Source organism: Oryx dammah, unplaced genomic scaffold (genome assembly GCF_014754425.2).
Source record: "Oryx dammah isolate SB20612 unplaced genomic scaffold, SCBI_Odam_1.1 HiC_scaffold_2, whole genome shotgun sequence".
NCBI classification, from domain to species: domain Eukaryota; kingdom Metazoa; phylum Chordata; class Mammalia; order Artiodactyla; family Bovidae; genus Oryx; species Oryx dammah.
In genome coordinates, this window is record NW_024070186.1 from 83,141,464 (window position 1) to 83,157,695 (window position 16,232).

The window sequence follows — 16,232 nt, forward strand, 5'->3', positions numbered from 1 at the left end:
TGAGCCCTTCAGCTTTGGTGCCAACAGGAGAAAATATGAAATAGGAAACCCAAACATTTACAAACACACCAAATGTTTAGTTCAGGCTGCCTGATGTAAATAAGAGAAAGCCCAGGAGACACTCGTTTTCCTGGGACTCTCTTCTTTTGTCCCAAATAAAGATTGACTTAAAAAAAAAATCTAAGTCACCAGTCCCTGTTTCTTTCCCACTTCCGGGGGCCATAAGATCTTTTTCATGTACTTTGCTTCAACACTATTGTATTTCTTCTGCACTTTGAAACTGAGCCCCTCTCTTTGATGGATATTAGCAAGACGTGCTTTCGTGTCTTCCTAATGAACTTTCACTTGGAAAATACCCCAAGCGAGGAAGATGCTAGAAGGGTAACGATATTTTGTTTAAAGCAAAGCGGACTCTTGCTTCTGATTTCCCCCTCTTTGGTCCACCCCAGAGGACTCATCAGCCAAGAATCACAGATGGGATCATTTACAGTTTTACTTTCAAACTCCCCAATCCTTTAAGATTGTGTTTACTCGGTCAAAGGCTTAAGACCAGCCAGTGTGAGCCGCCTAACGGCCCCATCTCGCCGGCTCTCCAATACTCTGATTGGGATTAAATCTGTACTGATCTGTCAGAAAGTGACTGATGGAGAGGTTTCTTTGTGATTTTCGAGGTAAACCTGAGAGGATGGAAGTGGACATGGAGGCAATATGCTTTTAGAGACACATCAACCCTTGCTGAGAGGAGACCAGCACAATGGTCCTGCAATAATTACTGGCTAAACAAAAGGAAAATGGAAGACAGCTTGGTGCTACAGCCTCCTTTAGTTGGGGGTGTTATTATTATTCTTATTTTTAACAATTGTGGGGAACAGTTTTCTAAAATCCAATTGATGTCAATTTTCAAAGTGTAAGCATAGAAGAAATAAGTAAGCAGCAAAACTCAAAGCCATTAGTGCACAGGTTGATTTTCTCATTTTCTCCTCAATGAGTGTTTCCTTAGGGAGAAATTAGCTATAATAATCAATATTTTTTGTGAATATGAATGTGTTCCACAGCCAGACAATTCAGCAGAAACCAAGTACTATTGTCAAGGTCACTGATTTCTCAGAGTAGCCAGTAGAAAAATGAGTAGATTGGACCTCTGGAAGCCTGCCTTCTTCTCCTTGCTTAGTGATTTGCTAGTTGTAAAGGCTTGGGCAGGTCTTTGCCTTTTGATTCTGCTTCCTCATCTATACAGTGGGGACACTCAGGTTCTCTCCTTCATGGATTTGTTCTGGGCATCAAACAAGGCCATGAAGACGACAGCGCAGAGAGCCCCCTGATACTCGATGGTTCTCACCATCCACCCTTAGTGTGTGAGCTTTCGAAGCAGAGGTTCCCTCCTCAGACAATGTCACCCGCAGATTGTCATTTAAACTCTCCCGGCTCTGGGCTTCAGGGTTTCTCACCCCTGTGCTTTTGCTTGTGTTGGTTATGTCAGCCTGGAATGCCCACCTCCCTTTTCCCTGTTCTGTGTTTCCCAAATGCCCTCCTCTCTCCAGGCTCAATTCAAGTACTAACTCCTCCACACAAGTTCTCTCCCACCCCCGGAAAAAGACCACACCCCCTCTGAGTTCCTGCTGCACTTACCTTTCACAGCTTGCACTTCTTTGTCTTCATTCAGTCATTTCTGTGCATCATCTGACCTTTTCCACCATTTCGCTGTGGCAGTTGTCAGAACAGAGACAAGTCTGGCGCCTTGGACTCTATGGGTACTCACTATTTGTTAAAGAAATGAGAACTGCCATGATCACATTCCTTATCCAAAGTTTATTTAAAAAGCAGCTACACTAGTCCTTTGCGCTGGAACCACGTTCACTGAAACACGTACAGAAACTCTTGTGTCCTCAGTTGGCGGTTACCAGGGAACCGTGCGAGTGGGGACACATTCTAAGAGGCACGTGTTTTAGTCAACTGATACTGTTCAAAGCTAGGATTGCCTGCATATTCAAACAGTAACTATATAACATAAATGTGATCCATCTAATCATGTGAAAAAGAATTCCAGCAAGTCGTGTGCATTGAGGGCAGCCAGCCATATACATCAAACTAGGAACTCATAGAGCATCTCATAAATCAGAGCCTTGGCAGAAAACAGCAGTGCATTTCCAGCCTCAGAGCGGGAGGGGTTCAAGTGATGGAATGACCATGTTGTTCCCATTTCAGAACCATTACAGTGGCTTATTGAAGGCTGTTTATGGAAGTCATTTCTGGGGACAGGAGGCAGTCTGAAATGTGTAGCTTAGATGCTGAGAGACGGTCATTTCTGGCATGTTAATAGCTTCAGGGACAATTTATAATCTGATATTTATAATATGAATGGTCTGAGGAATGCCTTAAAACCCGCTAAAATTGAATAAACATCAGCTTCCCTGGTGTCCCATGGTTTCCCACAGTGAACACTGTGACTGGCACAGAGAAACTCACAAGTCAATACCTTTTAAGCCACTATAAAAGCAAGAGACTGCACAGCAAATCTAAACATGTCGGGTTTATGTACTCTACAAAAGAAAGGGGTGAAAGAAAATGGAAACAATGGAAGATGGCGGTAAACACGATTCGAGGCACCTTTAAAGGGAACAGAGCGGAAAATGTAGAGGCATGAGGGGTTGGGGGATGGGTGGCACACAGAGCCCGAGACCCAGAGTGAGCACCTCGAAGCTGTGTTTCTGGGTCGGCCGATGAGCTCCTGGAAGGTTCCGAGAAACAGCTTTGCTGGCCGTGGTTCCCAGCACCTTCACCAAAAATCAAGGGGAGAGTTCAACAACGCTCAAAGCCCACCAAAGACAAGATGTAATGGGATGAACGTAGGTTTGGGAACCTGCAAACTAGCTCAGTTTCCTCAGTTTCCCAAGTGGTGTCCTCGCCCAGATTGGAGAACCTCTCTGAGGCTCATTCTTATGGACAAGGGAGAAGAGTCATGGAGGGGAGTCAGGAGCTCTGAGCAATGCTCTCAGAGAATTTCAAGACTGTAAAAGTGACCTTATTTAGAAGTAGGGTCTCTGGGAAGTGAAGTGAAAGTTGCTCAGTCGTGTCCGACTCTTTGCGACCCCATGAATCGCAGCACGCCAGGCCTCCCTGTCATCACCAACTCCCGGAGTTCACTCAGACTCACGTCCATCAAGTCAGTGATGCCATCCAGCCAACTCATCCTCGGTCATCCCCTTCTCCTCCTGCCCCCAATCCCTCCCAGGTGTCCTATTAGAAGAGGAAAATGCCCTGTGAAGACAGGGGAATCCCAGATACAAGAGGACAGAGACTGGGGTGTCTCAGCATAAGCCAAGGATTGTTGGCCACCACAAGGTGCTCAGAGAAGCCAAGGGCGGTGTCAACCCAGGATCTTACAAGGAGCATGGCCCTTGATTTCGCCATGCTCCTCGCCTCTAGAATTGGGAGAGAATACTGTCTGTTGTTTAAAGCACACAGTCTGTGATACTTTCTATGGCAGCCACAGGAAACTGAGGCTGACCTCTGCGCTCCTCTTTTCTGCTAAATCTGTACTTGCTAAAACATTTACCCCAAACTCTGGAGTGAAACTCCCCCTGTAATAAGGTTTATACTTCTATGTTTTATTTCTAAAGAAGCTGGTCATCATTTTAGCAGCTTCCGAAATCTCCTTAACTGCTTACTATCCATCTCTGGGATTGGTGCTTCCAGAACCACTGTAAGTAAGAGATCATTCTGATCCTCCCAGGAAATAACTATTCTTGAATCAGAGGAAGGGAGTGCAGCATTCTGCAGAAGGGGTGGGCTGTGACAAATTAATGATACACTTTGGAAGGGCCTGGATGACACCACCCTTATGGCAGAAAGTGAAGAGGAACTAAAAGTCTCTTGATGAAATTGAAAGAGGAGAGTGAAAAAGTTGGCTTAAAGTTCACCATTCAGAAAACGAAGATCATGGCATCTGGTCCCATCACTTCATGGGAAATAGACGGGGAAACAGTGGAAACAGTGGCAGACGTTATTTTGGGGGGCTCCAAAATCACTGCAGATGGTGACTGCAGCCATGAAATTAAAAGACACTTACTCCTTGGAAGGAAAGTTATGACCAACCTAGACAGCATATTCAAAAGCAGAGACATTACTTTGCCGACAAAGGTCTGTCTAGTCAAGGCTGTGGTTTTTCCTGTGGTCATGTATGGATGTGAGAGTTGGACTATGAACAAAGCTGAGCACCAAAGAATTGATGCTTTTGAACTGTGGTGTTGGAGAAGACTCTTGAGAGTTCCTTGGACTGCAAGGAGATCCAACCAGTCCATCCTAAAGGAGATCAGTCCTGAGTGTTCATTAGAAGGACTGATGCTGAGGCTGAAACTCCAATACTTTGGCCACCTCATGCAAAGAGTTGACTCATTGGAAGAGACCCTGATGCTGGGAGGGATTGGGGGCAGGAAGAGAAGGGGACGACCGAGGATGAGATGGCTGGATGGCATCACTAACTCGATGCACATGAGTTGGGTGAACTCCGGGAGTTGGTGATGGACAGGGAGGCCTGGTGTGCTGTGGTTCATGGGGTCACAAAGAGCCAGACGTGACTGAGCGACTGAACTGAACTGAACTGAACTGAAGGTGGGTTTGTCACTGCCCCTCTCCTTTAGCTTAGCAGAAAAAAGGGAGTCTACAGAGTTTTCTTCCAACTTCGTTTACCGGTGGAAACTCAACCCACCTTGCCCAATACATGCACTGAGCAGTGATCACATTGAGTCCCAGCAATGGGTCAAGAATAGGAGTCAAAGGCTCTGGGGTCAGTTCGTGCTCTCACCGCTCATGAGCCCCCACCCCAGACTTCATCTTTAAAATGCGTGTCCCACCTCCATTGCCCAGGGTGGTCCTGGGCCGTATTGACGAGATTGTGGAAGTGCATGGAAAATCGTGAAGTCCTGTGCAAAGAGAAGGTGATGAAATCATTATTACTCTCGTCCTCCACCAGTTGTCAACGCCTGGTGGGGGCGGGGATCTTCCAAGCAGACCACGAAGGCTGGATCAAAGTGTCCAGCTGGTAAAAAGAAGAGTCAGCTGTAGGGCCTGATCCTCTGGTATTAGCTGCCCAGGGGGAGAGCAGTGAGATGAGCTCTCCCGGTGGGTAATAAAATGAGTCTAGAAGGGAGGAAGCAGGATGTATAAAGCCCAGGAGCCTGATCTGTTTCTGAGATCAAACAGAGCAGCATTGTACCGGGGTGTGGAGCTGATGTCAGCGTCTAGAATGCTGGTCAGAATCGCCCTGGTTACGCAGCTGGACCGGAATAAGGCAAGTCTGTATCTGAACTCATTAATTTTTACAACCAACTGAACTGTTCTGCCTTTTTTTTTTTTTTTTTGGAGGGGGGCTGTTGAAGGAGGCGGTGCAGAGGAAGAACAAGGGAAGGAAGGGGAAAGGGAGGGGTTAGTATGTATGGAACAAGGGCTTCCCACCAGCAGACACTGTCTCATTATCCCCAGCAAAGCTTAGCTTCAACCCTCCAGCCCCTTGGACGGTTAGGCAGCGCCTCTGCACCAGGTTCTGCTGGTGGAGGGGGAGAAATGGGCCAATGGATCGTAAGGATAATTAGAGGGGCACAAGCCACTCCGTGGAGCTCAAGTTATGTCAATGTTTCCATTATATGCCTCACTTTTGGGGGGTTTATAACGTAGCTATAAAAACTCACGCCAGCTGAGAATTTGGCAGGCCAGGTCGCAGCAAAGGAGGGACTGTTTTTTAATTCAGTTCAGCTGCTCATAACTTGGAGTGGGGAGCACACTGTACATAACTCAAAGGGGCTGGTTGGAAGTACTGAGTACGGTACTGTTTTGCTGTCTGACCACCCCTCCTCCTCCTGGCATTCTTTTGTACTATCTCAAAAGGAACCTCATTATATAAATTATTACATAAAGCTTCCTGAGCCAAGAATCTACCTTCCCCTCTCCAAGTGTCAGCTAATCTGGCTTCTCTCCACTCTTGACAACCATGAGGGTCCTCCCTTTCCAACAAACGTGCAAACCATGTCACCCAAACCTCTACACAGAAGACGGTCGAGCCTCTGCAAGGGAGCCGTTTGATATGAGAGCTTTTCCAGACAAATCGCAGTATCTGGAGCAATCCTTTCCTATTGTTGTAACAAGATGTATTACCCCAGCACATAGATGGGCTTGTTGCCTTCTCAGGCACAGAGAGAAGAGAGTTTTCTCCACATTTTAGCCCGTAGTCTCTATTTCAGTCAAAATACCCAAATCCTGCTATATCCTTAGCTTTCCAGAACACAGACCTCACCACTACCATCACCACCACTACCATCACCACCACCACCCCTATGAAGCCTTCTTTGATTACCCTGCCTGAAGTCCTCTCTTTCACCTTTGGTTTCTTATTTGCTCTTTCCCTGTCATGTTTATCATTTGATTTTTGTGTTATATTTCAGCTATTTTTGCATACTTTCTCTCTTTTACTGTTTGATGAGACTCTTCTCACAGAGTCCTAAGCTTATCCATCGCTCCGTACTCCAAAAGTGGCAAACTCAGGTGGACTCCACTCAGTAAATTTTGATTAGGATTATTAACTAGCTAATTAATAGCAATCAGAAGCCAGATGGCTGATAGCAGAAATACAAGTAAAGCTCAGAACAGATAAGAGACATATCAATCCCTTCTTCCTTAACAGATAAGGAGACAGCATCAAATTGATTCCTTACATTGTTATTGATAATAGCACTAAGAAAATGATAAGAGGTAAGGTAAAAATCTCCAACCAGAAAAATAGTAATAAGATGCAAATAATAGCATATATGTATGTATAAACATGGGCTTCCTAGGTGATGCTACTGGTAAAGAACTCGCCTGCCAATGAAGGTTAGACAAAAGAGATGCAGGTTCAATCCCTGGGTCAGAAAGATTCCCCAGAGAAGGGCATGGCAACCCACTCCAGTATTCTTGCCTAGAGAATCCCATGGACAGAGGAGCCTGGCAGACTATATGCAGTCCATAGGGTCACAGAGTCGGACACGACTGAAGCAACTTAGCACACACGCACATATAAACATAACATGGCACCCCACTGCAGTGTTCTTGCCTGGAAAATCCCATGGACGGAGGAGCCTGGTGGGCTGCAGTCCATGGGGTCACGAAGAGTCAGACACGACTGAGCAACTTCACTTTCACTTTTCACTTTCATGCATTGGAGAAGGACATGGCAACCCACTCCAGTGTTCTTGCCTGGAGAATCCCAGGGACGGGGGAGCCTGGTGGGCTGGCGTCTCTGGGGTCGCACAGAGTCGGACACGACTGAACCGACTTAGCAGCAGCAGCAGCAGCAGCAGCATGTTACCTTATAATAGTAATAAAAAAGTAAACCACAAGGCGCGTGTTCTCATAATTGTATGAACAAATACTTCTATGAACAATACAATAAGTGAACAATACCGTAAGTATATTTTATCAATATGCACTGACTTTGCTCTCCATTGTAACTCAGTTCCTAGCCTCTAATACTCTGAAAATGCTTTTATAAACTGTGGATAAGTGACCCTGTAAATGGATGGTGTTGATAGCACTGTAGCACACCTAACATTCACTAAAAATTTGCCAAATGAATGAATTTCTTCTAGTAATTTTACTGAGCTAAATAATAATATTTCTTCATATACTAAAGGAAATATTGTTAGTGATGGTGGTTAATTTAAGCTCCCTGATAAATACCAAGCTCTAACCTAAGAGCTAGTAATAAATGGAATTTCAGTCTTCCCTAGGGGTTCAGAGGATTTGGGGCCCATTGTCTTAACAAGCAGTGGGGGAGCAGACATATGTGTTAGAGTGACTGAGGGACTGATTTCTTCAATATATTTGCACTAAGCTTGACAGCTTGGGGTAGCAGAGCTGGGAGAGCCCAAGGATGATGAATGGGTGGGTGAGCTAAGAAGATCTATCAAAGTCAGAGATTCGGACTGGTTAACACAGTAGTCTGGGTCCAACTGTGCTTTCTGGAAGATTACTAGTGTTGATCCATAATGGTTTTTGATTAGAAACTCAAGGTATCCAAAAGTGTAGGAGTATAACTGACGCCTAAGTCTAAAAGTCAGGACACAAAGTTATTTTGAACTGCTTCTTTCTGTAAGGAAAAAAATCTGAACAAATATAAGTTTTTCCATTACAAAACAAGATCAATTAAAGATCAAAGGTTATATATATTACATACATATGTAAATAGAGGAGGAATTAATTATTTAAATAATTAATAAATCACAGCCAGATGGCTGAGAGCAGAGGCACAAGGAAAGCTCATACAGATAGGTACTTATTAATTTCTTCTTCCTTAACAGAAGGGAAAATAGAATTTATTTAGTTTATATTAGTAGGAAAAAATCATTAGAATGGCTGAGTTATAGGTCAGTGGGAAAGTGCCAAGAACTTTTAACTGGGAAAATTGAGTTGGAATCTAAGCTCTACCACTATATACTATGTCATCTTCATTGTTTGATCCTCCAGTGTCTTCATCTACAAAGTGAAGTCAATATTAACTATACCACCCACATCAGAGAACTAGAACATGTTGTATCAGTCATGAGTGTGTTTGGCTGACAGTAACAAAAGAATGGATTATGGCAGCTTCAAAAAACTAACGTATATTTTCCTCGTAGAAGAAGTAGAGGTAGGTAGTGCAGGGCATGCAGCTCAGCGATGCCTTTGGAATTCAGGTTCTTCCTTTATCTCTGCCCTAACATCCTTGCCATGTTGGTTCTCTTCCCCATGCTTGTCTCTTGGTCCCAAGACGGCTAGTGTAACTGCAACAGTATGTCCACATTCAGAAAGAAGGTGCAAGAGGCAGAAGCCCTTCTCTTCATGAGGTGGTTGTCAGCTGATTCACCTTTAGATCTCTTGAGACATTCTATGTACATTCAGATCAATCAATGGCCAATGGAACTGAGGTTAGCATCACTGGTTTAGATAATTCATCATTATCTTCCGTCACAGAGGTAGAAACCTAACAGTGAAATCAAGGAATGTTTCTATGCTCCCAGAACAACACAGGGCTCTGTCAGTAGGGATGAGAGAGTAGCTCTTGCTTAAGTGACCAACAAAGTCTACGCCAGGGCAAAACAAGATAAAGTCAAGGTCTTCAAAGTGTGATTCCCACACCACAACATCTGGGAATGTGTTAGAAATGTGAGTTCTCAGGCCCCACCCAGGAACTGCTGAATCAGAAACTCTGGGGTGAGACCCAGCAACTTGTGATTTAACATATCCTGCAGGTAATTATGATGATTGCCTGGGTCTGAGGACCACTGGGATAAAAATGAGAAAAAAAACTGAGGAATAAAGCTTGAGGATTCAGTGATCTTACTGAAATGTGTTTTCCATCAAAACCTTCCTCTGGGAATGGGAAGGGAGAAGGAGGAAAGGAAGAGAGGGAAAGAGAACTAACCCTAGCTGAGTACCTACCAAAGACGGATAAATGTCCTTTGTGCCTTTACCTATCTCTTTTAACTTAATCTGCACAAATCTGATTTTCTTGGATGAGAAAGCTGAGTGTCAGAAAGGTTAAGTGACTTGTCCAGTTTTCATCTGATGGATATAGTTGTTCAGTCACTAACTCTTTCTCCCTCACTCACTATATATATACGTATATATATATATATATATATACACACACACATACACACATATATATATAGTTTTCAGTCGTGTTCCACTCTTTGCGACCCCATGGACAGCAACAACCCAGGTTTCCTTGTCCTTCAGTATCTCCCAGAGTTTGCTCAAACTCATGTCCATTGAGGCGGTGATGCCATCCAACCATCACATCCTCTGTCTCCCCTTCTCCTCCTGCCCTCAGTCTTTCCCAGGATCAGGGTCTTTTCCAATGAATTGGCTCTTCACATCAAACGGCCAAAATGTTGGAGCTTCAGCTTCAGCAACAGTCCTTCCAATGAATAGTAAGTGTTGATTTCCTTTAGGATTGACTGGTTTGATCTTTCAGTCCGAGGGATTCTCAAGTCTTCTCCATCACCACAATTCAAAAACATCAAATCTTTGGTGTTCAGTCTTCTTTATGATCCAACTCTCACATCCGTAAAGGACTACTGGAAAAACCATGGCTTCAACTATACAAACCTTTGTCAGCAAATTGGTATCTCTGCTTTTTAATATGCTTTCTAGGTTTGTCATAGCTTTCCTTTCAAGGAGCAAGAGTCTTTTAATTTTATGGCTGCAGTCACTGTCTGCAGTGATTTTGAAGCCCAAGAAAATAAAATCTGTTACTGTTTCCACTTTCCCCCCATCTATTTGCCATGAAGTGATGGGACCAGATGCCATGATCTTGGCTTTTTGAAGGCTGAGTTTTAAGGCAGCCTTTTCACTCTTCTCTTTCACCTTTATCAAGAGGCTCTTTAGTTCCTCTTTGCTTTCTGTCATTAAAGTGGTATCATCTGCATATCTGAGGATGTTGATATTTCTCCCGGCAATCTTGTTTCCAACTTGTGCTTCATCCAGCCTGGCATTTAGCATGATGTGTGCTGCATATAAGTTAAATATGCAGAGTGACAATATACAGCCTTGACATACTCCTTTTCCTATTTGGAACCAGTCTGTTGTTCCATGTCCAGTTCTAACTGCTGCTTCCTGACCTGCATACAGATTTCTCAAGAGGCAGGTCAGGTGGTCTGGTATTCCCATCTCTCTCAGAATTTTCCACAGTTTATTGTGATCCACACAGTCAAAGGCTTTGGCATAGTCAATAAAGCAGAAAGAGATGTTTTTCTGGAACTCTCTTGCTTTTTCCATGATCCAGCAGATGTTGGCAATTTGATCTCTGGTTCCTCTGCCTTTTCTAAAACCAACTTGAACATCAGGAAGTTCACAGTTCATGTATTGCTGAAGCCTGGCTTGGAGAATTTTGAGCATTACTTTTACTAGCATGTGAGATGAGTGCAATTGTGTGGTAGTTTGAGCATTCTTTGGCATTGCCTTTCTTTGGAATTGGAATGAAAACTGACCTTTTCCAGTCCTGTGGCCACTGCTGAGTTTTCCAAATTTGCTGGCATATTGAGTGCAGCACTTTGACAGCATCATCTTTCAGGATTTGAAACAGCTCAACTGGAATTCCATCACCTCCACTAGCTTTGTTCATAGTGATGCTTTCCAAGGCCCACTTGACTTCACATTCCAGGATGTCTGGCTCTAGATTAGTGATCACATCATCATGATTATCTGGGTCATGAAGATCTTTTTTGTACAGTTCTTCTGTGTATTCTTGCCACCTCTTCTTAATATCTTCTGCTTCTGTTAGGTCCATACCATTTCTGTGCTTTATTGAGCCCATCTTTGCATGAAATGTTCCCTTGGTATCTCTAATTTTCTTGAAGAGATCTCTAGTCTTTCCCGTTCTGTTCTTTTCCTCTATTTCTTTGCATTGATTGCTTAAGAAGGCTTTCTTATCTCTTCTTGCTATTCTTTGGAACTCTGCATTCAGATGCTTACATCTTTCCTTTTCTCCTTTGCTTTTCGCCTCTCTTCTTTTCACAGCTATTTGTAAGCCCTCCCCAGACAGCCATTTTGCTTTTTTGCATTTGTTTTCCATGGGTATGGTCTTCATCCCTGTCTCCTGTACAATGTCATGAACCTCATTCCATAGTTCATCAGGCACTCTATCTATCAGATCTAGGCCCTTAAATCTATTTCTCACTTCCACTGTATAATCATAAGGGATTTGATTGAGGTCATACCTGAATGGTCTAGCGGTTTTCCCTACTTTCTTCAATTTGAGTCTGAATTTCATAATAAGGAGTTCATGATCTGAGCCACAGTGAGCTCCTGGTCTTGTTTTTGTTGACTGTATAGAGCTTCTCCATCTTTGGCTGCAAAGAATATAATCAATCTGATTTCAGTGTTGACCATCTGGTGATGTCCATATGTAGAGTCTTCTCTTATGTTGTTGGAAGAGGGTGTTTGCTATGACCAGTGCATTTTCTTGGCAAAACTCTATTAGTCTTTGCCCTGCTTCATTCCGCATTCCAAGGCCAAATTTGCCTGTTACTCCAGGTGTTTCTTGACTTCCTACTTTTGCATTCCAGTCCCCTATAATGAAAAGGACATCTTTTTTGGGTGTTAGTTCTAATGTGTAAAGCCTCCTCAGACAGCCATTTTGCTTTCTTGCATTTCTTTTTCTTTGGGATGGTTTTGGTCACCATCTCCTATATAATGTTACAAACCTCCATCCAAAGTTCTTCAGACACTCTGTCTACCAGATATAATCCCCTGAATCTATTCTTCACCTCCACTATATAATCACGAGGGATTTGATTTAGGTCATATCTAAATGGTCTAGTGGTTTTTCCTATTTTCTGTAATTTAAGCATGAATTCTGCAATAAGGAGGTCATGATCTGAGCCACAGTCAGCTCCAGGTCTTGTTTTTGCTGTCAGTATAGAGCCTCTCCATCTTTGACTGCAAAGAATATAATCAATCTGATTTCAGTATTGACCATCTGGTGATATCTATGTATAGAGTGATCTCTTGTGGTTTTAGAAGACGGTGTTAACCACGACCAGTGTGTTCTCTTGCATAACTCTGTGCCATCTGATGAATGGCACAGCTCAAAATGTGGTCTGATTCCAAGATAGTGCACTTCCAAAATGGGAGCAATCTCAGTAATCTTAGAATGACTCAATTTTTAAAAGTGTGATTTAAATATGAACTTGTTGTTCCTTTGCCTCTGCGGTTTCACTCTGATCTATCTTCCACCTTACCTTCACTACAGCCTCTCCTCCCTGACTCCCATCTACAGATCCTGGGTCAGGGCCACACAGGACTCCTCCCCATCTTTTGGGCACGCCCTGTAGCCTCAAGGCCTCAGCTAAACTCCTACTCCCTGGAATTCCCTCCCTTCTCTTTTCTACCTGTTGAACTTTATTCTTCTGTAAATAATTAAACAAGTAAAATTGGCCCCCTCCAGAATGTTCATGGTATAGGGCATGAAAGAAATTTGGCATTCAATAATTGTCTGTGTAAAAAAAATGAGTGCAAGAATGCCTAGTTTTAATTCTTCTCTACCAAGAGGCAACTCCAAGTTTTCCTTTCTAACCCAACAGCATTTTGCTTGCATTTCTAATGTCTCAGTCTGTTCTGTGATGAGATGAAACATCTGCCCCTGTCTCCCAATAAATATGTGAATTCCCAAAGCCAAGGTTAGGTCACACTCATCTCATGGCCCTCCATAGCACCTAGCCTAGAGTCTGAAATTTAGTAAGGGCTCAGACATGACATACATAGACTTAAACTGTACGGCATGAAATGTACATCTGCCCTTTAAAGACCTAGATTTTTCAATTAGCTGATGAATCCTACCATTTGTAATAAACAAAAGCCTGTATCATACTAATAAATGCTACTGATATAGGAGCAAAGCTTTCCTTTGGATCATTCTAGTGACTTTTACCTTACCCAGTGCTTAGCTAATCCAATTCTGAGAATACAACGTCACTGCTGGGTGTTGAAATGGAGCCATTTTGGGAAGCTGAGCGGAAAAACCTCCCAGGAGGAGTTATTTACGCACCTGCTAGATTGCCTATAATAAATGATACTGGCCAGCTCGCAGTATGCTCTCCTTGCACACCCTGTACTCTGACCGTGCCCTCCATGCCTGAATCTATTGGGTGACTTCCAAGAAGATTTGGAAATTAAACATATTTTTCAGCCTCCAGAAAGTACCAAGGGACAATGTGAAAAGTGACAGTGAGCAGTAGATGATTACATTTCTTTTTAAAAGTCTTTAAAAGAACACTTTTTTACAAAAATAGTTGAATGTTGGGAAAGTGGATACTGAAGGTTAGAAGGAGAGATCAGAGAGAAAATTTTAACATGGAATATAAAATCTGACATTCTAGACAGATAGTACCACAAAACAGAAGAAATCTTATAAATACCAAAGAAAGCAGTAATAATATGTTTAATTTCTCTGTCACTCCCTTTTGTCTCCTCAGATACTCTTCAGCGTTTTCTGGACATTCATTCCAAATAACTAACCGACAAAGATTTACAGAAAATCTTCCATACCGTGACCCAACCCATGAGAAGCAAAAAGAGAAAGAAGACCAAAAGAATAGCTGCCAATTTTTACCTTTTTTTTTTTTTCTTTTAAGAACTTAAAAAGGCTTTCAAATATTGTATTTCATCTCATTCAATCCAAAGTATTACTCTTCTTTTACAGTAAGTAAACTGAAGAGCATATGACCTGGATCACACACTTTATGAGTGACTGAGTTGGGGACTCCAGTTCTCTTACATCTCTATTCCTCTGCCTACAAAGTCTAGGGTTAATTTTTTTTTTTAATAAAAGTCATTTTATTTATTGGGTGCACAATGGGGCATGTGGAATCAGAGTTCTCTGACCAGGGATTGCACCCATGACCCCCTGCATTGGAAACACAGTTATAACCACTGGACAGCTAGGGCATTTTAAATAAATGTACAGCATATAATGTAATGTTCTTACATTATGAAAAATGTTAAAGAATGTTTTTTACAGACTCCTAGGTAAAAAGATATTGGAATTAATTGCTTACATTCTTGTATACCAGATCTCCTCTGAAAGGACCCAGAGAAGAAGAAACAAAGAAAAAAATTTCCTGGCAGGGAGGACAAGCACAGGAAAGTGTGCCTTCCACAAGTAGAAAGCCTGGGGCCATCCTGTTCAACCTGGTGCTGCTGGGACAGAGGAAGGGAGACGCTAAAGGCCCTGTCACCGCTCTGACTTGTGAAGACTGGCGGTGGATCCAGGAAGCAAGTGGCATAGGGACTGAGACCAGGCCCCCCAAACCTGACTGCCGTCCCTATTTCAGCTGTGAAGCTTGGAGGGCCAGAGGCAATGATGAAAAGGCTGCTGCCCAGAGAAGGCAGAGATTTACAGGTGAGTTAAGGAAACTCAGAAAGCAACAGATAATTAAATTTTTCATTAAAAACAATGAAGAGTAGACTGAACATAGCAAAAAAGTCAAAATCAGTGGTACAGAAGAGAAACTCTGTCATGAGTTATGGAGAAAAAAGACAAAGTGATTGAAATAAGAGAAAAGATCATTTGGATTAAAATAACTGATAAGACAGAAAATATAGATAAGAGATGTTCCTGGGAAAAACAAAAGAGAACAGAATAAATAAAGCAAAATAATAAAAAACTATAAAAGAATAAAACTTTCCTGAGCTGATACAACCAAAAGGATCAGAGTCAGCTGCCTGGGACAGAAATGAAGTTTATAAACACTAAATTTCAAAAGAGTCTAAGAAATATGGGTTTTATTCCAAATAGCTGTATATGCATATGAAAATCAAGAATTAGGTTGCTAAGAAGGGAAATGTGCCTTTAGGGGAAACACTACCAACGTCTGTCATAATTGGATAAAACTATATACTGAATATTTGCAGATCGAAAGGTCCCACTGAGTACCTGGCAAATTACCTCAAAGATTTCAATTACTAGATACATTCAAGTTCAGAAACAATAGAAGAATTTTACAATTATCCAGGCCTCAGACAGCCCTGCAACATTAAAGATCAGATGACAATAGAGAAATATCTATAGTTTTGGGTGCAAAAGATTGCCAGTTAAGACTTGTAAGCTCATCCAAGTTGTCATTCATGTCTGAAGGAACTATAAGAAGATTTCTAGCTACTCAGAGACTCTTAAAATAAGTCACTCACATCCTTCTTGAAAAAAGGTACTTAAGTTACACTCCAGCCAACTGAGATTAATCAAAATAAAGAATGGTGAAGTTCTGATGAAATGGAACTCATGGTGATTACTAAAACCATTTAAGTATATAATATAAAATAATGTTAAAGCATGATTGTAAAAGAGTTTTTAAAATACAAAATAATAATTATTGAATGAGAAAATAATGTTAAGAATAACATCTGGTATACCTGTGGCTGATTTATCTTGATGTATGGCAGAAGCCATCACGATATTGTAAAATAATTATCCTGTAATTTTTAAAAAATAACATCTGGTATATATTTGTCAAAATTCAAAGAAAATACATTTAAGATTTGTGTATTTCATTGTTTGCAAACTTTACCTCAAAGGGGTAAAAAGACTGCAAGCAAATATTAAATTCCAGTTAATAATGCTCATGCTGAAATATTTCGAGCAAAGTGTTCTGATATCTTCAATTTACTTTGAAATGCATTTTTTTTAATGGGTTAATACATGGACAGAAGAATGGATACAT

The 16,232-nt window shown here is 42.0% G+C and overlaps 1 long non-coding RNA gene across 1 annotated transcript; it reads left to right on the forward strand.

Annotated features, from left to right (window-relative positions):
* The first annotated feature begins 5,068 nt into the window (after positions 1-5,068).
* Positions 5,069-14,966, forward strand: LOC120883511. The gene is made up of 3 exons (XR_005725800.1): positions 5,069-5,294; positions 8,497-8,659; positions 13,989-14,966. It is a non-coding gene; the product is annotated as an uncharacterized LOC120883511 (long non-coding RNA).
* The last annotated feature ends 1,266 nt before the right edge of the window (positions 14,967-16,232 follow it).